At 44.0% G+C, this 24,899-nt stretch overlaps 1 protein-coding gene across 1 annotated transcript in view; it reads left to right on the plus strand.

The window, feature by feature from the left end:
- The window catches only part of ARHGAP22 (Rho GTPase activating protein 22), a 372,891-nt gene that overhangs the window by 124,404 nt on the left and 223,588 nt on the right, over positions 1-24,899 (plus strand). The window lies entirely within an intron of this gene.

The raw sequence follows: 24,899 nt of genomic DNA on the forward strand, positions 1-24,899 counted from the left end.
CTGATGTGTAGGTTGATTGGTAGCCACTGGAGATGGCTTCCTCTTGGAGTTTCACCCAAGCATCCCTGAAGGAGGAAAGATACTAATCGTAGCCTTTAAGAGCTTACTATGTGCCAGGCACTGTATTCATTCATTCATTCATTCAATCGTATTTATTGAGCTCTTACTGTGTGCAGAGCATTGTACTAAGCATTTGGGAAGTACAAGTTGGCAACATATAAAGACGGTCCCTACCCAACAATTTGCTACTAAGTGCTAGGGTGAACAGAAGCAAATTGTGTTGGATACAGTCCCTGTCTCCCATGGGGCTCACAATCTTAATCCCCATTTTACAGATGTGGTCACTGAGGCATGGAGAATAATACTAATAATGATGACATTTGTTAAGTGCTTACTATGTGCAAAGTACTGTTCTAAGCGCTGAGAAGGTTACAAGGTGATCATGTTGTCCCACGGGCGGCTCACAGTCTTAATTCCCATTTTACAGATGAGGTGACTGAGGCCCAGAGAAGTGAAGTGACTTGCCCAAAGTCACACAGCCGACAGTTGGGGCAGCCGGGATTTGAACCCATGACCTCTGACTCCAAAGCCCGGGCTCTTTCCACTGAGCCACGCTGCTCCTCCCAAGTGAAAGTGAAGTTGAGAAGTGAAACAACCTATCCAAGGTCACACAGCAGACAAGTGGTGGAGTCGGGAGTAGAACCCAGGTCCTTCTGACTCCCAAACCCTTGCTCTATCCACTAGGCTACACTGCTTCTCTGAGATAGAATACGGAGACTGCACTGAGGATAGCCAAATACAGCTTTCCTATCAGTCACCTGCTCTGAGCTGGTGTCTAAGATCCAACTTAGAGGTCTGGGTAGCTCTTAGTTTAAAGAGGACTCTGGGATTGTATGCTTATTTAAATCCCACCAGAAAAAAAAATTCATCCTTGGTCTTCCTAAACAACAGATTGGCCTGCCCCTCAGGGAGGCCCTTTAATAAGTGACTCATCGGGTTGTGTACTTTAGCCGAGGGTTAAGCAGGAGTTGTTTGGGGTTGCATCTCAGATAGGCTGTTCTTTAGTTTAGGGTCAATCTCACTGGATCCCCATTGATTTGTGTTTTCTCAGGAAGAGGCCGGTGAGATAAGTCCCGAACTGCCTTAGAAGCTTTAGTCTCCAATCTGAGGAAACTGAGTGTATTTAACCTTAGGTGAAAGGACATTAACCAGGGAGAAAAAAGTAGCCTGTGAGCAATTACCCAAGGCCACCTTCTCACTCAGATAAAATATATCTGCTTGATTGGAGTTGGTCTATTGGAAGAGCAGGGCTCTGGGAACCAGGACGCCTGGGTTCCAGCCCGTGTCTGTGAGTAGAGGAATGCTGTTGACCAAAGAACTAACTTTCGTGGTCTCTGAGGTGGACAGGCCAGCAGGAATTTTGAAAAGTAGCTTCAAGAGGCTTTCCTTGACTAGCCCTCATTTCCCCCACTCCCTCTCACTACTGTATCTCCTATGCACTTAGAACTGAATCCTTTCACGCCTTGATATTCACCCCACCCTCAGCCCCACAGAACCTACATACAGACACAAAATATATTTTCACATCTTTCTTCCCCCTTTAGACTGTAAGCTCCTGGTGGGCAGGGAGCATGTCTACCAAATCTGTTGTGTTGCAGACAGTCTGTCAGTCATTCGTATTTAGTGAGCACTTATTGTGGGCAGAGCACTACTAAGTGCTTGGGAGAGTACAGTATAACAGACACATTGCCTGCCCACAACAAGCTTACAGTCAGGCTTACAGAGGGGAAGACATACATTAATGTAAATGAATAAATTACAGATATGTACATATGTACATATCACAAGTGCTTAGTACAGTGCTCTGCACACAGTAAGCGCTCAATAAATACGATTGAATGAATCATAAGAGCCACGAAGCAACGTGGCTCAGTGGAAAGAGCATGGGCTTTGGAGTCAGATGTCATGGGTTCAAATCCCGGCTCTGCCACTTGTCAGCTGTGTGACTTTGGGCAAGTCACTTAACTTCTCTGTACCTCAGTTACCTCATGTGTAAAATGGGGATTAAGACTGTGATCCCCACATGGGACAACCTGATCACCTTGCAACCTCCCCAGCATTTAGAACAGTGCTTTGCACATAGTAAGCGCTTAATAAAAAATGCCATCATTATTATTATTATAAGTGCTGGGAGCCGGAGGAGGATGAATAAAGGGAGCAAGTCAGAGCAACACAGAAGGGAGTGAGACAAGAGGAAAGGAAGGCTTAATCAGGGATGGTGTCTTGGAGAAGATATGCTTTCAGTAAGGCTTTGAAAAGGAGAGAGTAATTGTCTGTCATATATGAGGAGGGAGGGCCTGCAAGGCCTAAGGAAGGACCGGGGTGAGAAGCTTGCAAGATGATCGAGATTGAGGTACAGTGAGAAGGTTAGCATTAGAGAAGCAGTGTGGCTCAGTGGAAAGAACATGAGCTTTGGAGTCAGAGGTCATGGGTTCAAATGCCGGCTCTGCCAATTGCCAGCTATGTGACTTTGGGCAAGTCACTTAACTTCTCTGGGCCTCAGTTCTCTCATCTGTAAAATGGGGATTAAGACTGTGAGCCCCTCGTGGGACAACCTGATTACCTTGTAACCTCTCCAGTGCCTAGAACAGTGCTTTGCACATAGTAAGCGCCTAATAAATGCTACCATTATTATTAGAGGAGTGAAGTGTGTCAGCTGGGTTATAGTAGGACAGTAATGAGGTGAGGTAGGAGCAGTCATAGTGATTGACTGCTTTACAGCCAATTGTGAGGAGTTTCTGTTTGAGGGAAGGGTGGGTGGACAATAACTGGAGGTTCTTGAGGAGAGGGGAAACATGGCCTGAACGTTTCTGTAGAAAACTTATCTGGGCAGCAGAGTGAAGTATGGACTGGAGTGAGGAGAGATAGGAAGCTGGGAGGTCAGCAAAGAGTCTGATACAGTGGGATAGGAGCAGCGTGGCTCAATGGAAAGAGCACGAGCTTGGGAGTCAGAGAACGTGGGTTCTAATCTCAGCTCTGCCACTTTTTTTAATGGCGTTTATTAAGCGCGTACTATGTGCAAAGCACTGTTCTAAGTGCTGGGGAAGTCACAAGGTGATCCAGTTGTCCCTCCGGGGGCTCACAGTCTTAATCCCCATTTTACAGATGAGGTAACTGAGGCATAGAGAAGTGAAGTGACTTGCCCAAAGACACACAGCTGACAATTGGTGGAGCCGGGGTTTGAACCCATGACCAGTGACTCCAAAACCCATGCTCTTTCCACTGAGCCATGCTGCTTTTCTTGTCGGCTGCCACTTGTCGGCTGTGTGACCTTGGACAAGCCACTAAATTATCTGTGCCTCAGTTACCTCATCTGCAAAATGAGCTTCATGTGGGACAACCCGATTACCTTGTATTTACCCCAGCGCTTTGAACAGTGCTTGGCATATATTAAGATCTTAGCAAATGCTATAATTACTATTATTTTAATTGGATTAAGAGGGTAGCAGTTTGGATGGTCCCTTGTCAGGATCGTTCCTGGAGAGTTTCCAGTACTTTACCAGTCACCACTACAGAAGGGAGAGTCAAGCAGAGGCCTACCCATTCCATTCCTAGCTTGGCCAGTGGCTAACAAGTGGAAGGCAATCTATTACAAGTCAAAACTCACCCGTGCTGGGCAGTAATGGCATGGGAGAGAGTTGAGAGTGGAAACTCAAGTTTACCACGCAGAAGGAGGCAATGGTAAACCATTTCCAGATTCTTAGGAAGAAAACTCTATGAGAAGCAGCATGGCTCAGTGGAAAAGGCACAGACTCTGTAGTCAGAGGTCAGGGGCTCAAATCCCAGCTCTACCAATTGTCACCTGTGTGACTTTGGGCAAGTCACTTCACTTCTCTGGGCCTCAGTTCCCTCATCTGTAAAATGGGGATTAAGACTGTGAGCCCCCTGTGGGACAACCTGATCACCTTGTAACCTCCCCAGCGCTTAGAACAGTTCTTTGCACATAGTAAGTGCTTAATAAATACCATCATTATTATGGATACATTACCAAAACAATTGCAGATGGAGGTGGGGTGTTCTGGGAGAGACGTGTCCATGGAGTCGCTGTGGGTCGGAAACGACTTGACATCATAAGACAAGTTTGGATGGAGGGGGATGGATGGATTTTAGTGCAAGCACTTAGTACAGTGCTCTGCATAATGTAAGTGCTCAATAAATACCATTGATTGATTGATATCTCTGTAACAGGGACTGAGACAACGGCAGTGGTCATCAAGGCATATCACAGTGATTGATGGTCTTTGTTAAGTTCTTACTATGTGTCAAACACTGTTCTAAATGCTATGGAAAATAAAAGTTAATTAGGAGGGACACAGTCCCTGTCCCTCACTGGGTTCACAGTTTAAGTAGAAGGGTGAACAGATATCCCCATTTTACAGTTGAGGAAACTGTGGCACAGAGAAGTGACTTGCCCTAGGTCACAAAGCAAGCAATTGGCAGAGCCAGGATTAGAATTCAGGTCCTTCTGACTCTCAGGCTTGTGCTGTCTTCACTAGGCCACACTGCTTGCACTAGGCCACGCTTTAGTCTTTCTCACCTACTTAGTCATTGTACTTCTGACTTCAGAGGGACTGTGATTGACAGGGCTTAGAGAGAACAAAAGGCACAAATCACTATCCCTAGAATCAATTCCTTCACACAGGTTCTCAGTCCTGAAGTCTCAAGACTGAGGCTTATCATCGATATTGACCAGAGACTTCATCTTCCTCCTCACCAATGAATGAGAATTAGCCAATTTGGGGGGCACACGGAAATAACAGCTTCCTAGCTCCAACCACTCTGAGTTTGTTGGTTTTCGTCTGCTACCTCTGACCTTGACATGTTTTACTTACGAACATAAGAGTGAAATCCGTACTTTGGATGTGGTAGCATATAAAGTAATATACTAGTAGGCTGACCCATTAAATGAACTCTTACAACAGTGTGTGTCAGTATTAGTATAACCATAATAATGACCAAAATGCTTCTCCACTTTCAAAGTTACCGCAAATTAAATTTGTAAAATTACATTATCCCTTCAAACCTGGCAGTAAATTGGAGCACCCTGTGGGCTAGATAAAGTTTCTGAACCTGTATTTCTATCTCTTCCCAGTGCTTAATATTCTGCTGTAGTCCTGCACGTAATGTGCACTTAACAGTGAGAGCAAGGAAGGAACATCAAATCATCCTAAAGCAAAGTCAGCCTGAGGTGGAATGATTTATATCATCTTGGGCAATGACAAGTCACAGGGAGATTTTGAAATCTTAGCCCACACCAACAAGACTCTAAACTCGTTATGGGCAGGGAATGTGTCCTCTAATTTTTTTGTACTGTACTCTCCCAAGCGCTTAGTTCAGTGCTCTGCACATAGTAAACATTTGGGAAATATTGACTGACTGATAGACTCTGAATTTTGAGTACCACAACACTTGTGTTTTACCTCCTATCTTCTTCGAGTCAAAAAATCAGGGAAACTGGAAGGAACTTGAAGAGTTCATTGAGTACAGTCCCCTGTGTCCATGCAGACAAATCAGTAAATCAGCCAGGACAGTCTGATGTCTTTTCTTAAAGACATTCCCCCAATTAATTCTCTTTTCTACAAGACATAGCCTCCCAACTACCTCCTCAGCACTTATGCAACTATCGATTGCCACACTGTATTATTTAAGCACCAATTTATTCACTTATCTACTTTCCATTCTCTTTCCTCCTACCTGCAGATAACGGTGTGTCTGTTACCCCTGTATCACTGTAAGCCCCCTGAGGTCAGGGATTGTGTCATACTTCTGTTGTTACCTCATGAGAGCATAGAATGGTCCTCTGCCTACAGTAGACTCTCAATAAATACTGTTGATTGATCGGTTAAAGATCTTCGGGGATTTGATTCTTCAATTTTCCACAGCAGACAATTCTATCTCTTTAACAGCTGTAATTGTCAGAGAAAGTTTTCCTGATGTCCCACTGAGATCTCTCCTGGCCATTTTCATGTTTCATTCCCAGAAGAACCACTCAGCTCTATAAATCCTTCTCATACTTGAAAACAATAATTAAATCTCTTCTCTTGGATAGAAAGCAATCCTTTCCATCCTTCCATTTCTTCTTAAATCCTGGCAGGACTCTGTTGGAAACCTACTTTAGTCTCATGCGTTTCCAAACTGCTGTGCAATATGCATTAGTGACAATTAGCCATGGACATCTCTTTCCGATTTAAATAAAAACCACCACAATTTTGTGCTCAAACTCTGACTCTTGGAAAATGTTGATATCATCGATTTCTCCTTCAGCGTAATCTCTCCTATCTATGTTGGTACTTACTAATTCTAACTTTCCTGAGAACAGAAGGGCAGAATGTAGTCTCACCCCAATTACCGGTATTATTTTCTCAGGAAATAGGAGTAGGAAGGAGAAATGATTGCCACTTGTGTTTAAAAATTCAGATTACCCAAGGCAGAAAGTGACTATTTTCACAGATCTTCGTATTCCCATGATTAAAATCTGATATTTTGCCCCCTGCACAGGAAATTCTTGGGCCTCAGCATAAATTTGAATGAATTAGATGAGTTATGCATCTACCCAGCCTGGCTCAGTGGAAGGAGCCCGAGCTTTGGAGTCAGAGGTCATGGGTTCAAATCCTGGCTCTGCCACTTGTCAGCTGTGTGACTTTGGGCAAGTCACTTCACTTCTCTGCACCTCAGTTTCCTCATCTGTAAAATGGGGATGAAGACTGTGAGCCCCCCATGGGACAACCTGATCAACTTGTATCTCCCCAAGTGCTTAGAACAGTGCTTTGCACACAGTAAGCACTTAATAAATGCCATTATTATTATTATTACCCCTATCCAAAATAAACCCTCCCTTGACTCTATGGCACCTTCCAGCTATCGCCCCCTCACCCTCCTACCATTCCTCTTCAAACCCTTCAGGAAGTTGTCTATGCACTCTACCTCCACTTCCTCTCCTGCAATTCTCTCCTCGATCCCCTCCAATCCAGCTTCCACCCCCACCACTCTGTTGACGGGGACCAATGAACTTCTTCTTGCCAAGTCCAGTGGCCTCTACTACGTCCTAATCCCCCTAGACCTAACCCTGCCATCAACACTGTGAACCACCCTCTTCTCCTGGAAACATTATCTAACTTTGGCTTTACCGACCCTGTCCTCTCCTGATTCTCCTCCCATCTCCAGCCCTCACACGCTCTACTGTGAGATTGCCTCATTGTTTAGTTCTGGGTCCCCTTCTATTCTCCGTCTACACCCACTCCATTGGAAAACTCATTCACTCCCAAGGCTTCAACTACCATCTCTACATAGATGATTCCCAAATCTACCTCTCCACTCTGACTTCTCTCCCTCTCTGCAGTCTCAAATTTCCTACTGCCTTAAGGACATCCCTACTTAGATGTCTTGCTGACACCTCAAATGTCAAAAACAGAACTCCTCATCTTCTGATCCAAGCTCTGTCTTCCCCATCACTGAGGCAGTTCCACCATCTACCCTGTCTCACAAGCCTGTAACCTTGCCCTTATCCTCCACTCATATCATTCAGCCACGTGTTTAATGCGTAAGGAAATTCTGTTGGTTCTATCTCCATAACATCTTCTAGAATCTGCGCCTTCCTCTCCACCCAAGCTGCTACCACTTTGAACCAATGCTTATCATTTTCTCCCTTGATTATTGAATCAACCTCTCTCTGACCTCCCTGCCTCCTGTCTCTCCCCACTCCAGTCAATGCTTCACTCTAGGGCCTGGATCATTTTTATGGAAAAAAAAGTTCAGTCATGTCTCCCCACTCCCTAAAAATCTCTAATGTTTGTCCGTCAACCTCCACATGAAACAGAAACTCATTTCTTTCACCTTTCAGGCACTCAATCAGTGATCTCTCTCCTATCTAACTTTTATTCATTCATCAATTGTATTTACTGAGCACTTACTGTGTTCAAAGCACCATACTAAGGGCTTGGGAGAGTACAGTATAACAATAGACAGACTCGTTCCTTGCCCACAATGAGTTCACAGTCTAGAGGGGGAGGCAGACATTATTATAAATGAATAAATTAATTACAGATTCATTCATTTGATCATATTTATTGATAGCTTACTGTGTGCAGAGCACTGTCCTAAGCACTTGGAAAGTACAATTCAGCAACAAAGAGAGGCAATCCCTGCCCCCAACAGGTTCACAGTGTCTAACCCAATTTGCTTGTATTCATTCAGTCAGTCAGTTTTATTTATTGAGCACTTACTGTGTGCAGAGCACTGTACTAAGCACTTGGGAAATACAAGTCGGCAACATATAGAGACGGTCCCTACCCAATAACAGGCTCACAGTCCACCCCAGCGCTTAGTACAGTGCCTGGCACATAGTCAGCACTTAACAAATGTCATTAGTAATATTATTATTATTATTATTGTTATTGTTATTATTATTACTTCAACTTGGTCTCACTACCAACCACTTGCTTATGTCCTTCCTTTGGCCTGGCACCTCCTACCACTCGCTTCACCTTCAAAACTCCCCTAAAATCACATACAGTACCACACACATATTCATTCATTCATTCAGTCATATTTATTGAGCACCTACTGTGTGCAGAGCACTGTACTAAGCACTTCGGAAGTACAAATCGACAACATATAGAGACGGTCCCTACCCAACAACGGGCTCACAGTCTAAAAGGGGGAGGCAGACAACAAAACAAAACATGTAGACTGGTGTAGACATAGAAAGCACTCAATAAATATCATTGTATGATTGATTGATTAATTGATTGATCAAATATGGGGGCTGAAGTTTAAGGTGGAAATGGATGGGTGATGCCCTCGACCATCCGGACCCATCCTACCTTACCTCAATGATTTCCTCTACAACCCAACCCACACACTACACTCCTCTAATGCTAAGTTACTCACTGAACCACAGTCTCGTCTATCTCACTGCTGTCCTCTTGAGCACATCCTGCCTCTAGCCTGGAACGCCCTCCTGCTTCATAGCTGTCAGGCGATCACTTTCTCCACTTTCAAAGCCTTGTAGAAGGCACATCTCCTCCAAGAGGGCACCTCCAACTAGGCCCTCATTTCCTCTTTCCCATTCCCTTCAGCGTGGTGGATTTGCTCCCTTTATTATTATTATTATTATGGCATTTATTAAGTGCTTACTATGTGCAAAGCATCATCAATCGTATTTATTGAGCACTGTTCTAAGCGCTGGGGAGGTCACAAGGTGATCAGGTTGTCCCATGAGGGGCTCACAGTCTTAATCCCCATTTTACAGATGAGGTAACTGAGGCACAGAGAAATTAAATGACTTGCCCAAAGTCACACAGCTGACAGTTGGCGGAGCCGGGATTTGAACCCATGACCACTGACTCCAAAGCCCGTGCTCTTTCCACTGAGCCATGCTGCTTTATCCACCACCTCCCTCACCCCCGCAGCGCTTATGCACATATCCATAATTTATTTATTTCTATTAATGTCTGTCTCCCTCTCTAGACAGTCAGCTCACTGGGGGCAGGGACTGTGTCTACCAACTCTATTATATTGAACTCTCCAAGTGGTTAGTACAATGCTCTGTACACAGTAAGCACTAAATATGATTGATTGAGTTGGGGTGGGGGGCTTTACACTGCTCTAATGGTTGCTAAGGCTTTTTAGTTGAATAGGTTGCTGGGATAAACACTGTCTAGAAACTTTCTGCCCTTTTTCAATTAAAAAAAAAAGACTGAATCACTCCTCTGGTAGGTAGGGGGAAAATACTTCTTCCCTTGTTTTCATGAAAAAAATTTGGAGCACGTACAAGTGTAACATCACAACAGCTAGATCAGATTCGCTCTCTGTTTGGGGCTTCATTTCTGGCAAATTGGTTATCTTTGATCCTGTTGCCTCTCAATCAGTCAAATTAATCAATGGGATTTCTTGAAAGCTTATATCATTTATATGACCCTAGTAGTTATAATAAAATATATATCAAATGTCTATTGGGCACAGTGCATTTTACCTACAAGAAAAAACATCCCAATCCTGCTTTTCTTCTCTACTAACCTATGTCTGCTGGAAGACAGTGGACTGTTTTGGTGTAAATGACCTCTTCTTGGTGGGAAACCTAATGAAAAACCCCTCAAGTCTCTAAAATTCTGTCCTTCTTAGCTGATCCAAATTGCTGATCTCACAACCAAGGTTCAGATGGTCAAAGGGCATTACCCACAACTGACAGAGGAGAGAAAAGGACTGGTCTTTATTCAGGAAGCTATGTGGTGTAGTGAAAACAGCATGGAACTGGGTGTCAAGCGACCTGAGTTCTAATTTCAGGACTGCGTCTGGCCTGCTGTGCCTTGGGAAAGTTACCTAACCACCTCAGTTTCCTCATCTGTAAAATGGGGATAAGACCTCTAGCTCTCCGTAACTGGTGTAGAACAAGGGCTATATACTTTTTAATTGTCCAGGTTGCCCGTCTTGCACTCAGATCAGTGCTTGACCCTTAGTTAGTGTTGGAATATCATACATAGCCAAAGAAGCCTAAGGGAAAATGTCAGTTAACATTCACTGAGGATAAATGGGGCCTAGTCGAAAGAGCACAGCCCTGGGGGTCAGGTGACTTGAGTTGTAGACCGAGCTCTGTCAGTTGCCTGCCATGTGAATTGGGCAAGTCACTTCATTCCTTAACTGTAAAATGGAGATTGAATACCTGCTCTCCCTCCCCCTGAGACTGGTAGCCACAAAGACTGTGTCCAATTTGGATAATTTATATGTATCCCAGTGCTTAAAAGAGTGCTTAGCACACAGGACGCACTTACTAAATGCCATTATTATTATTATTCATTCAGTGAGGTAGATCGATTAATAAATTAACCATATTTATTAAACGCTTACTGTGTGCAGAACACCGCCCTAAGCACCTGGGAGAGGACAATATAACAGAGTTGGTAGACACGCTCCCTGCCAATTAACTAGGGTCTGAGCAGATGTTACAACCTTTACCGTTTTACAGGCCAGCTGTCTTCTGGAACTTTCAGTTTCCAAAGTTGTAGGAGTCACTGATATGAATATATCTCTGAGTTTAGGTCTAGAGGACAAACTTCATGTAGAGATTAACCAGACTGCTACTCAGTTCTGCGAGAAATTGAGATAAGGCACACTGTCGTTCTCGTCTTGGCCAGCACAGTTACCGGAATGTCTATCTCACAAGGTAACTTGCCGAGCAGTGTGACTGTTGTGTCTCGGACTGACTCATCGGCAAGGTCAGAAATGGATTCTGCCAGCCGAACTCAACTTCTGTTTCTCAAAGGAGAGAGATTAGATTACAGACGGGAGGAGGAAGAGGGTTGACAAGGAGTAGCAAACAGAAAACGTTGTTCATGTTTCTTTTCATTTGGCTTCCAGAAATGCATACAAAAATCGGACAGCAAGGTTCTCTGAACAACTTTTCCCTTGCCCTCTGATCAGACCCAATTCTCCATGGCCAAGTACAGCAAGACTCCCACTTGCATCTGGGAAGTCTAACAATGTTGATTTGACATTTGTTGTAGGAATAAAACACAGGCCTGGGAGCCAGAGGACCTGGGTTCTAATCCTGGCTCCACCACTTGTCTGCTATCTGACTTTGGCAAATCAATTCACTTTTCTGTGCCTCAGGTTCTTCATCTGTAAAATGGGGATGAAGACTGGTGAGTCCCATGTGGGACAGGTACTGTGTTCAACCTGATTTTCTTGCATCTACCCCAGTGCTTAGCACAGTGCCTGGCACAAAGTGCTCAATAAATACCACATAGAAAAAACAAATGTGGGAGAGAGATGGAATCCCCAGGGAACACTGGAAAGGGGCAGATGAGTCAAGAAAAAAAAAATTGGCTAGAAACCAACCATACCTGTTCTCTAGACCATTAGCTTGTCATGGGCAAGAATGTGTCTATTAATGCTGTTATGTTGTACTCTTCCAGGCTCTTAGTACAGTACTGTGCACACAGTTAAGTGCTCAGTGAATATGATCAACTGATTTATGCCTGATGGCTTCAGAGATCTCATCAACCAGGAAATTCACCTAGCAACACTAGCTATCAGGTTTGAATGATTTAAGATTAGAGCAGAATCAATCAGCCTATCAGTGGTACTTATTGAGCACTTACTGTGTGCAGGGTACTGCACTAAAGCACTTGGGAGAGCACAGTGAGAAAACACAGTCTCTGGCCTTAAGGAACTTACAATCTAGTGGTGGAGTTTCAAAAACTCCCCAGTGGTGACATTTCTGTCTCACCCCTTTTTAACTTCAGCAGCCTCTAGGCTTTAGATGTCCCAGAACCTCAAGGGTGTTTTGCAGTCCTTTTTATAACCTTGAAGTCAGACTGATAGTTGCTCAAGTATGATTCTTCTTTCCAGGAGAGGCAGGAAATTAACCTAACTAGAGGTGAGCGATATTTGTCAGAATTCACAGGTGGGCTCCACCCTAGCCTAGAACTTCAGATTCACATTAATTCTCCTATTCCTGACCTACTTGGGTTACATACAGTTCCCAGACAGCGCACTTTGGCAATTACGGTATAATTTGCGAATCTGGATTTCCTGGCATCAGCTGCTAAAGTAATAGCTGGGCTTGCTCCAAAGGGAAGCTGTCTATTGCAGCTGGAAGTTTAAGGTTATTGAGGCTAGAAATGGAAAAGACACATAGTCTCATTTCCCATTCTTCCCATAGTCCTAGACAAAGTGAGAGTTTGTCCCAGTGGAACTCAAGGGGAAGACAGGGAGCCAGAGAGAGGAGATGAGATACCCAAGGTCAAGTTCTGGCTTTAGCCACCAGATGCTGGAAACATCTTTCCACGTGTAGAACAACCTTCAAGTAGGACATCATTTTGTGGAATATTCTTTTTCTGTTTACACCGCACATTATGCACACATGTTTGGAGAAGCATTCCACTGGACTCTAAATCTATACACAATATTAAAAAAAAAGATGCTTCCCTTATCTCTAAGAGGAAAGCAGACTACACATCTCTTCCGACTTCTCACATTGTCTTAATCCTAGACAACACTGCAAGCAACCACTTGTCTGCTGTGTGACCTTGGGAAAGTCACTTGACTTCTCTGGGCCTCAGTTACCTCATCTCTAAAATGAAGATTGACACTGTGAGCCCCATGTGGGGCAGGGACTGTATCCAACCTGATTTGCTTGTATCCACCCCAGCTCTTACAACAGTGCCTGGCACATAGTGAGTGCTTAATAAATGCCACAGTTATTATTAAGGAAGAGAAGTGTAGTCCAGGAATGCTTCTCCAAACATGTGTGCTTCTGTTTAATTCCTTTCCTTCCTTACTTTAGAACAAAAGCAGTAAGCTCCCCTCAGAGCTCAACAATTAAGTATACATCAGAAGAAATGAAATGAATCCAATCAACATGTTCCCAATATCACCCATGCCCTTTCTTTATGAATGTGTGCATTGGGTTAATAAAATGAAAAAAGGATTGCCAGGGTGGTCAAGAAACCAGTATTTTTCTCTCCCCTTGCTTATGCTCCATGGATTCAATAATAATCTCTTTTTCTCTCAGTTCTAGCCAAGTGCACAGCCCACAATAGAGAAAATAATCAGAGTCAATGAGGAAATTGTATTTCTCACTGAATAGAAAAGGCCTGCAGGCAACCTTGTGGATGGTGACTCTAAACTCCAGGTCCCTCTAAACTCCACCTAATTCCAGTAATAGTTCTGCTGAAATCCTTGAATCAGTGGATACTAGGGTCCTCAGTGAGCAATAGTATTTCTTGAGCTCTAGAAATCAATCAATCAAACAAATTCAGTGATTGCTTACTGGATGCAAAACACTGTATTAAAAAGTTGGGAGAGTACAGTGTAACCGATTTGGTAGACATGTTCCCTGGCCACAAGGAACATACAGTCTAGAGGCTGTGGGCAAGTACTAAACTATGCCTGGTACAGAATACACAGATGAGCATTAGACTTTGTCCCTGATCCCCAAGAAGCTCATAGTCTAAGAATAAGGTGAAGGTGGGATGGTAAGAGACACCTGGGGAAAGATGAAACATTAAAAATCCCAAGACATTAGAAAGGACCAGGTCAGTGGTAAAGGCAAGAGCAGCAAGACTTTAGGGGTAGAGGAGCATTGTATCAGGCACCTCATGGCTCAGTCCAACCATCCCAGCTGCAGCCACAGTCCCTGCTATGGCCTCTCTGACCTTCTTTATGATGAGAAGTATTTCCTTTCTGGGCTGGAGCAGGGGCCAGTAGGACCCCTGGAATGTGGCTTCAGCTACCATCTCTACTCATATGATACCCAAATCTACCTGTCCAGCTCTTACCACTCTCTTTCTTGGCAGTACTGCAATTCCTCTGCCCTTCTGAACATCTCTATTTGGATGTCCTATTAACCCCTCAAACTTGATATGTCCAAAACCATATGCTCCCACTGTCTTTCACATCACTATAGGCAACAATCGCACAATCCTCCCCATCTCGTAAACCCACAACCTTGGTGGTTTCCTCAACTCACTTCTCTCAACCAACCTGTTACAAAGTCTTGTCGGTCTTACCTTTCCAACATCACTAAAACCCACCCTTTCCTCTCCATCTAAACTGCAACTATGCTGATCCAAGCACTTATCCTACCTTGACTACTGCATCAGTCTCCTCCCTGACCTTCCTGCCTCCTGCCTATCTACTCCACTCATTTTTTCCTGCTGCCTGAATCATTTTTCTTAAAAAATGTTCAGTCCATATCTCCCCAGTCCACCCATCCACCTCTGGACCAAACAGAACCACCATGTCCAAATATATGCTGTTGTTAATAATAATAATAATAATCATCATCATCATCAGTAGAAGTAGTAATAGTATATGTTGATGTGTGCCAGGCACTGCATTAAGCATTGGAAGGTGATCACATCAGACACACTCCGTATTCCAGATGGGGATCAAAATCTTAGACGGACGGAGAGTAGGTATCATCTCCTTATTTTACAAGTGAAGAAACTGAGACCCAGAAAGATTATGTGATATGCCTTAGGCCACTCACAGCAGCTCCCCACAGCCAGCAAGTTGTCATAAAGATGCCAAGTAAGAACCACTTTAACTCTTGCCACAACCACTGTGTAGCAAAAAGTAGTTCCAGTAAAGCACTTTTGCTTTGTTTTTTGTGGTGTGTTAAACGCTTATGGTATATATTAAGTGCTTACTCTGTGTCCACCACTTTTCTCAACACTAGGGTAGGTACAAGCTAATTATGTCAAACTTAGTCCCTGTCCCACATGGGGCTCACAGTCTAGGTAGGAAGGACAACAGGTATTTAATCCCAATTTGCAGTGAAGTTTCGTGGAGGCACAGAGAAGCTAAATGACTTGTCCAAGGTAACACAGCAAGAAATTGGCCAACTGGGATTATTCATTCATTATTCAGTCATATTTATTGAGTGCTTACTGTGTGCAGAACCCTGTACTAAATGCTTGGGAAAGTACAATAAACAGTAACATTCCCTGCCCACAGTGAGTTTACAGTCTAGAGGGGGGTAAGGATCATCATCATCATCAATCGTATTTATTGAGCGCATACTGTCTGCAGAGCACTGTACTAAGCGCTTGGGAAGTACAAATTGGCAACATATAGAGACAGTCCCTACCCAACAGTGGGCTCACAGTCTAAAAGGATGAGAGAGTGAGTGATGCAGTGCAAACCACTAGCACTAGAATCAATTCCTACACACGGTTTTCAGTTCAGGTGGCAAAACCTGAAACCTATACAATAAAACTGACCTCTTTTTAATGCAAGAGTGTTTGTGAGGAGGTGTGCGGTGTTACAGAAAGATGAATTATACAGTGGTATTTAGAAAAGGATACTAAAGCAAGGAAAGATTGGAGCCGGCAAGGTCAGAAAAGAAATTATTAAAATGAAACAGGAAGAATGATATGAGAGCTTGTCCCAGGGGAATCACTGTTAGGGTAGGTGATGGAAAAGAGAAAGGAACTGGAAATACTAATAATCAATGAATCAATCATATTGATTGAATGTTTACCATGTGCAGAAGAACTGTAGATGGAGGTTAGGGAGGGAAGAAGGGAGAGTTTTTGATAAGGTGTGAAGGGAAGGCATCAGATGTGCAGGTGGGAGGGGTGGATTTTGAGCAAAGGCAGGAGATTACTTGAGTTTCTGCTGGGAAAGATGGGAGAGTTGAAGAAGGGGCTGGAGGAGGGAGGGGCAGGGGAGATTTTTGGGAGATAATGCCTGATAGTTTCAATTATTTTCTCAATAAAGTAAGTGGCTGGGTCATAAGAGGACAGGGGAAGGTGTGGGGACAGGGGATTTGAGGAGGGAGTTAAACATCTTGAACAACTGCCAAGGGCAATGGGTATGAGTGTCAATAAGGATGGAGAAATAATTTTTCCAGGCACAGGAGAGGACAGAGTTAAAGCATGTAAGAATGGACTTGAAGTGGAAGATGTTGGCCTGATGTCTAGATTTCAGTAGAGAAAGATTTTTAGCTATCTAGATTTCAGTAGATAAAAATAGGTTACAAGTGAAATTTAGGAGTCAGAGATGATGCCACATTTGCTAACTTGGGGGGAAGTAGTAGCCAATCAATCAATCACTGGTATTTACTGAGCATTTACTATCTGCAGAGCACTGTACCAACTGCTTGGGAGAATAAAATACAACATAGTAATTAACAAATACCATTACTATACTATTATTATTATTATTATTTTGTCTCCCTATGGCACTTGAGACCATACAGCCTAGGCTCTCTGTCAAAGAGGTATCAGATCAAGAGAATACTGTAGCATGTTCTCTGTGGTTTGCAATGGAAATTGGCTTCAAGATGAAAATCCACACTTTATCTTAACATTGAGGGGTTAAGATGAACAGCCTCCTTATCACCAGATAGGTTCCCTGTGCTAATGAGCTTATAGTCAAGAGGTCTAAATGCTCACAATGAACAAAGCACCATGTTAAGCACTACAGAAAAAGTACAAGAAAGAAAGGATGATGTAGCTAGAGATGAAAAAGTGTGGAAGATTTTCAATTTTAAATAATTTCCTGGGGTATCACAATATCCTTGCTAGGTAAGGTGAGGTACATGGTGTTCTCTTCAATTTATAGACTTGGAAACTGAGGCACAAGATTTAGCCAGCATCAATAGGAAGAAATTCTAGCTTTAACTCTCAGGTCTCTTGTGCTTCAGACATTGTTTTTTCTTTCAGACCAGGGTTTATTGTTTGTAGCCTGTGTGTGGAAATACTCTCCTGCAAAACTGGAGAAGCAGGAAAGGAGTGTAAATCACGATGCATTAAAAATTGGCCAAAGTTTTACATCTTTAAAAACTGTAATGTGAGTTTGGACGTCTACCTCTTTTGGCACATTCTTTTATCTGGGACTGGTTCACTTAGACTTCGACTCATTGTCTTGTTTCTGATTTGAAATTTTTCTGCTCCTGGGTGGGCGTGGAAAAAATAGGTGGGAAAATCAGCCCCTGCTTTGCATGGGAAAGAAGACCTCCACTTTCTTATAACAAACACACAAACAGTCGATCCCCATGTTAGTTTGGACACATCTAAACAGCTTGGCTTGAGATAACTGTAGACAGCTTAAGGAATGTTTTACCTGAGTAGAATCTTAGCTCATAAGCAATTGGTTGGTGAACAGTTGCATTCAAGGAAAGTGAGTGAAATAATAATGATGGCATTTGTTAAGAGCTTACTATGTATTCTAAACGCTGGGGGGGGATATCAATCAATCAATCGTATTTATTGAGCACTTACTGTGTGCAGAGCACTGTACTAAGCTCCTGGGAAGTACAAGTTGGCAACATAGAAAGACAGTCCCTACCCAACAGTGGGCTCACAGTCTAGAAGATATAAGGATATAAGGTGATCAGGTTGTCCCACATGAGGCTCTCGGCCTTCATCCCCATTTTACAGATGAGGTAACTGAGGCAGAGAGAAGTGAAGTGACTTGCCCAAAGTCACACAGCTGACGGGTGGCATGGGCAGGATTAGAACCCGTGACCTCTGACTCCCAAGCTTGGGCTCTTTCCACTGAGCCACGCTGCTTCTCTAAGACAAGGCAGGGAAGAATCATCACTTGACTCGGTGGCTTTGATGACTTCAGAGCTACACCTGCCACAATGACGTAGTGACCTACGGGTCGCTCCAGTCATTCGATTAATCTCCGTCCAGGCTGCATCTCGATAGGGCAGGTGGCAGCTGGACTACTAGTTGAAATGGTGATCTTGAGCCAGCCCTAAATGAAAGTCTGTAACCACCTTGGCAAGCTCAACTGCCTCATAAAAGGTCTTTGACGGGAGACACAGTAGCCTTGTGCAGTGGTGGGGGCTTGGGCTCAAGTTGGGGCATTCGTCATTTGTTTTTCTAGAAACTTAGAAGGATGCTTCTTTTGCCTCTTAGCTAAGCTGTTTATCTGAGAAGGAGCATGGCCTAATGTGTAGACCACGGGCCTGGGATTCAGAAGGACCTGAGTTCTAATCCTGACTGCACCGCCTGTCTGCTGTGTGACCTTGGACAAGTCACTTCGCTTCTCTGGGCCTCACATCTCTTCTATAAAATGGGGATTGAGAGGGGGAATCCCATGTGGGACAGGGATTGTGTCCAACCCAAATTACTTGTATCTATCCCAGCGCTTAGTCTGGCACATAGTAAGCACTTAACAAATGCCATTATCATTGTTAACTAGATCTCCCTATGGCACTCAAGACCATACTGCCGAGGCACTCTGTCTGAAGGTGCCAGAGTGAGAGAAAACCATAGCATGTTCTCTACGGTTTGCTGTGGAAATAAGATCCAAGATGAAAATCCACACTTGTCTTGTCCCTGAGGGGCCTCAGTTACCTCATCTGTAAATTGGGGATTAAGACTGTGAGCTCCATGTGGGACATGGACTTTGTCCAATCTGATTAGCTTGTATGTAACCCAGTGGTTAATATGGTGCCTGGCACATAGTAAGTGCTTAACAAATACCAAAATTATTATTATTATTATTATTATTATTATTATCAACAATGTGGTGGGGCCTGGAGCACCAGCATTGGCCTTTTCAGGCACAGGTGCACATATATGTGAATTTCATCAACTTTTTGAAGACCAAGGACACATATGTGTGTGTTCAATGTCCTCAAAAAATGTATACAGGATATATAAATTATATATATATATAATACAATTACATATATTTATATGTACACAACTGTACATATATGCATATGTGTGTATATATATGTGTGTGTGTACATAATATCTAATTGCGTTACTTGTTAAATCCTTACTATGTGTCAAACACTGTATGAGTGCTGCAGTAGATCAAGACAATCAGGTCTGACACACTCCCTGTCCAACCAGGGCTCATTGATTAAGTAGAAGGGAAAACAGGTATTTTAATCCCAATTTGAAGATGAGGAAACAAGAGCACATCCTTCTCACTTTATCAAAACACTTGCCCCTTTCTTCTTCCCTCCCTGACCATCCTCTTCATGTCTTCCCTACCCTTGACCCCACTGCTCCCTCCAGTTACTGCCCCATCTCTCTCTTACCATTCTTCTCCAAACTCCTTGAGCAGTTTGTCTCCACTCACTGCCTCCATTTCCTCTCTTCCAGTTTCCTCCTTGACTTCCTCCAATGTGGCTTCCATTCCCATCACTCTACAGAAACTGCCCTCTCTAAAGTCACCAATGACCTCCTTGCTAAATCCAACATCCTTTACTTATCTGTGTCCTCCTCAACCTCTCAGCTGCCTTAGCCGCTGTGGACCACCCCTTCTCCTGGAAACATCACATAATCTTAGTTTTACTGACACTGTCCTCTCCTGGTTCTCCTATCTTTGTGATGGCTCCTTCTCAGTTTCTTTCAGACTCCTTCTCGGCCTAGCATCCTCTAAATTTGGGTGTCCTTCAAGGTTCTGTTCTAGTTCCACTCCAGTTCTCTATCTACACTTACTCCCTTCACCAGCTCATTTTCTCCTAATGCATCAATAACAACAATAATAATAATTGTGGTATTTGTTAAGAGCTTACTATGTGCCAGGCACTGTACCAAGTGCTGGGGTGGGTACAAACAAATCTGGTTGGACTCAGTCCCTGTCCTACTTGGGGCTCACAATCTCCATCCCCATTTTATAGATGAGGTAACTGAGGCCCAGAGAAGTGAAGTGATTTGCCCAAGGCCACACAGCAGAGAAGGGGTAGAGCGGCATTAGAACCCATGACTTCTAGCCCCGTGTTCTATCCACTATGCTGCTGCTTCCCTTTCATATCATCTCTGCCAGGATGATTCTCAAATCTACCTCTCCAGCTTGATCTTTCTCTTCTGCAGTCTCGCATTTCCACCTACCTTCAGGACATCTCTATTTGGATATCTCACTGACACCTCAAATCTAACATGTCCAAGCAGAACTCCTCTTCCCACCCAGACCCTGTCCTCCTTTGTCTTTCCCATAACTGTAGACAACACCACTACCCGCCCATCTCACAAGCCCCTAACCTTTCATTCAACCCACATATTCAATTTGTCACCAGATTTGTCAGTTCTACCCTCACAGCATCTCTAAAAATCTCTCAAGTGCTCCACACACAGTAAGTGCTCAATAAATACCACTGATTGAAGTTAACTGACTTGTACAAAGTCACACAGCAGACAAGTGGCAGGGCCGGGTTTAAAACCCAGGTCCCTTGACTCTGAGGCCTGTGCTTTTTCCACTTAGGTCAGGCTGCTTCATCACACACAACGTGTGGGTTCGTGTATGTGTGTATGTTGGTTGGAGCAGGTATCAATCACCAATCAATCAATCAATCAATCAGTCGTATTTATTGAGCGCTTACTGTGTGCAGAGCACTGTACTAAGCATTTGGGAAGTACAAGTCAGCAACACATAGAGACAGTCCTTACCCAACAGCGGGCTCACAGTCTGGAAGGGGGAGACAGAGAACATACTAACAAAATAAAGTAAATAGAATAGATATATACAAGTAAGATAAATAAATAGAGTAATAAATATGCAAAAACATATATACATATATACAGGTGCTGTGGGGAAGGGAAGGAGGTAAGATGGGGGGATGGAGAGGGGGGACGAGGGGGAGAGGAAGGAAGGGGCTCAGTCTGGGAAGGTATTCATTCAATCGTATTTATTGAGCACTTACTGTGTGCAGAGCATTGTACTAAGCACGTAGAAAGTACAATACAGCAATAAAGAGAGACAATCCCTGCCCACAGTAAGCTCACAGTCTAGAGGAATGCAGGGCAAGGAAATTATGGGTACTTTCAAGGACTACCAGAATGGTAATCAAGCAATGGTATGTATTCAGTGCTTACTGTGTGCAGAGCACTGTACTAAGCACTTGGGTGAGTTCAGTACTTCTCAATGAGTACAGTACTTCTGAACGAGAAGCAGCATGGCTTAGTGGAAAGAGCACGGGCTTGGGAGTCAGAGGTTGTGGGTTCTAATCCCAGCTCCACCACATGTCAGCTGTGCAACTTTGGGCAAGTCACTTAACCTCTCTGGGCCTCAGTTCTCTCGTCTGTAAAATGGAGATTAAGATTGTGAGCCCCACGTGAGACATACTGTTAACCTTGTATCTACTCCAGTGCTTAGAACAGTGCTCGGCACACAGTAAGCGCTTAACAAATACCATCATTATTATGATTATTATTACAGTATAATAGACATGGTAGACATATTCGCTGATTACGACAAGCTAGTTTGAGAACAACTGCTCTAACTCCAATGAGAAATAATAACAGGATCTTTGAGAGAAGTGAGACCTGTTTGTAATGGGGTCTAAGTGCCTGAGTTTTCTTTCTGTGGGAGATCTTATTTCATTCTTTATTCCAAGTAACATTTATCAGAATGTGTTCACATTACTACCCCACACTCAGGGGACTTGGCAGAGAAAGAACTGGATTCCAGATGGCCCCCAGGAAGCTTCTGGACCTTTTGGGAAAAATGTCCCTGAGGCATTGTCTAAGACATTACTGCTATGTGAGCTTAACAGTGCCTCAGTTGTCTGAAAGAAAATTTTCTAGGCAGCTGCCCATCCCTAGGGGCAGATCTTCATTATTCATGATTGTGGCTCCTAGGGGCATTTTCTTTCTTTAATTTGGGGATATTAAGATAAATGTTTAGGAAGCTGCTTTGATTATCTAATTGGCTTTTACTGCATGCTTTACTGTAAGCAAAGCACTCTTCTATAGTCTCTGGGGGACAATATAGAGGAAACAGTAAATGGATACAGTCCCTGCCCAGAAAAATTTAACAATTGAAGGAAGATTAACAGACAAGTGAAATTTTTCGCCCTCCAGAATCATAGAAATGCTCAACAGTGCAACATGTGATGAATGTGGTGTTCCTCTCCAGGGATCAGAATGTGTCATTGTGAAATGAAAGTTGTCATTTTGCTTTGAATGAACTTATGCTATTTTCTAGATTGTGAACTTGCTGAAGGACAGAGACCCTAATTCCCAACTGTGAAATCTTTGTCAGCTCTTAACACAGTGCTCTGCACACCATAAGTGCTTAATAAACAATATTACTACTACTAAAGGCTATATAAAAGAAAAAAAATATATCAGAACAGCAGGCCAGACTGTATAGACTTCAAAGGCTGCCCTTCGATGTTTTAATTATTATAAGTCTAATAAATGAGGAAAAAAATGCTTTTGGTAGAACAACCATTCTCCATTGATATAGACTTCATCCAATCAACTAGTTGCATTTATTGAGTACCTACTGAGGGCAGAGCATTGTACTAATGCTACCACATTAATGCAAGAACTTACCCTATCCCGCATTGATTATTGTATCAGCCTCCTTGCTGACCTCCCTGCCTCTTCCCACTCCAGTCCGTGCTTCCTTCTGCTGCCCGAGTCATTTTCCCACTCCTCAAGAAACCCCAGTGATTGCCCATCCACCTCTGCATCAAAGAAAGACTCCTCACCATTGGCTTTAAAGCACTTAATCACCTTTCCCCCTTCTACCTGTCCTCATTACTCTCCTACTACAACCCAGCCAGCACCTTTTCATCCTCCAATCCTAACCTTCTCACTGTACCTCGATCTCAACCTCTCTCCTACATCCCACCTTTGGCCTAGACAAATAATTGCTCTCTGTCACTTCAAAGCCTTACTGAAGGCTCATCTTCTCTAAAAAGCTTTCCCTAAGACCTCCTCTCCTCTTTTCCCATTCCCTTCTGTGTCATCCTTGCTTGCTCCTTCATTCATCCTCCTTCCCATTCATTCATTCATTCAATTGTATTTATTGAGCGCTTACTGTGTGCAGAGCACTGTACTAAGCACTTGGGAAGTACAAGTTGGCAACATATAGAGATGGTCCCTACCCAACAGTGGGCTCACAGGCTAGAAGGGGGAGACAGACAACAAAACAAAACAAAACATATTAACAAAATAAAATAAATAGAATAGTAAATATGTACAAGTAAAATAAATGGAGTAATAAATATGTACAAACATATATACAGGTGCTGTGGGGAGGGGAAGGAGGTAGGGTGGGGGGATGGGAAGGAGGAGGAGGGGGAGAGGAAGGAGGGGGCTCAGTCTGGGAAGGCCTCCTGGAGGAGGTGAGCTCTCAGTAGGGCTTTGAAGGGAGGCAGAGATTTAGCTTGGTGGATGTGCAGAGGGAGGGCATTCCAGGCCAGGGGGAGGATGTGGGCCAGGAGTCGATGGCGGGACAGGCAAGAACGAGGCACAGTGAGGAGGTTAGCGGCAGAGGAGTGGAGGGTGTGGGCTGGGCTGGAGAAGGAAAGAAGGGAGATGAGGTAAGAGGGGGTGAGGTGATGGACAGCCTTGAAGCCGAGAGTGAGGAGCTTTTGCTTGATGTGTAGGTTGACAGGCAGCCACTGGAGATTTTTGAGGAGGGGAGCGACATACCCAGAGCGTTTCTGCACTAAGACAATCAGGGCAGCAGTGTGAAGTATAGTTTGAAGTGGGGAGAGACAGGAGGATGGGAGGTCAGAGAGGAGGCTGATGTAATCCAGCTGGGATAGGATGGGGAATTGAACCAGCAGGGTAGCGGTTTGGATGGAGGAGAAAGGGCAGATCTTGGCGATGTTGCAGAGGTGAGACCGGCAGGTTTTGGTGACGGATTGGATGTGAGGGGTGAACGAGAGAGCGAAGTCGAGGATGACACCAAGGTTGCGGGCTTGTGAGATGGGAAGGATGGTAGTGCCATCAACAGTGATGGGAAAGTCAGGGAGAGGGCAGGGTTTGGGAGGGAAGATAAGGAGTTTGGTCTTGGACATATTGAGTTTTAGATGGTGGGCAGACATCCAGATGGATATGTCTTGAAGGCAGGAGGAGACACGAGTCTGAAGGGAGGGAGAGAGAGCAGGGGCAGAGATGTAGATTTGGGTGTCATGAGTGTAGAGATGATAGTTGAAGCCATGGGAGCGCATGAGTTCACCAAGGGAGTGAGTGTAGATCGAGAACAGAAGGGGGCCAAGAACCGAACCTTGAGGAACCCCTACAGTAAGGGGATGGGAGGGGGAGGAGGAGCCCACAAAAAAGTCTGAGAATGACAGCCTGGAGAGATAAGAGGAGAACCAGGAGAGGACAGAGTCTTTGAAGCCAAGGTTGGATAGCGTGTTGAGGAAAAGGGGGTGGTCCACAGTGTCTAAGGCAGCTGAGAGGTCGAGGAGGATTAGGATAGAGTATGAGCCGTTGGATTTGGCAAGCAGGAGGTCATTGGTGACCTTTGAGAGGGTAGTTTATGTGGAATATAGGAGACAGAAGCCAGATTGGAGGGGGTCGAGGAGAGAGTTGGCATTGAGGAATTCAAGGCAGCGCGTGTAGACGACTCATTCAAGGAGTTTGGAAAGGAATGGTAAGAGGGAGATGGGGCGATAACTA

Source organism: Tachyglossus aculeatus, chromosome 3 (genome assembly GCF_015852505.1).
Source record: "Tachyglossus aculeatus isolate mTacAcu1 chromosome 3, mTacAcu1.pri, whole genome shotgun sequence".
Classification (NCBI taxonomy): domain Eukaryota; kingdom Metazoa; phylum Chordata; class Mammalia; order Monotremata; family Tachyglossidae; genus Tachyglossus; species Tachyglossus aculeatus.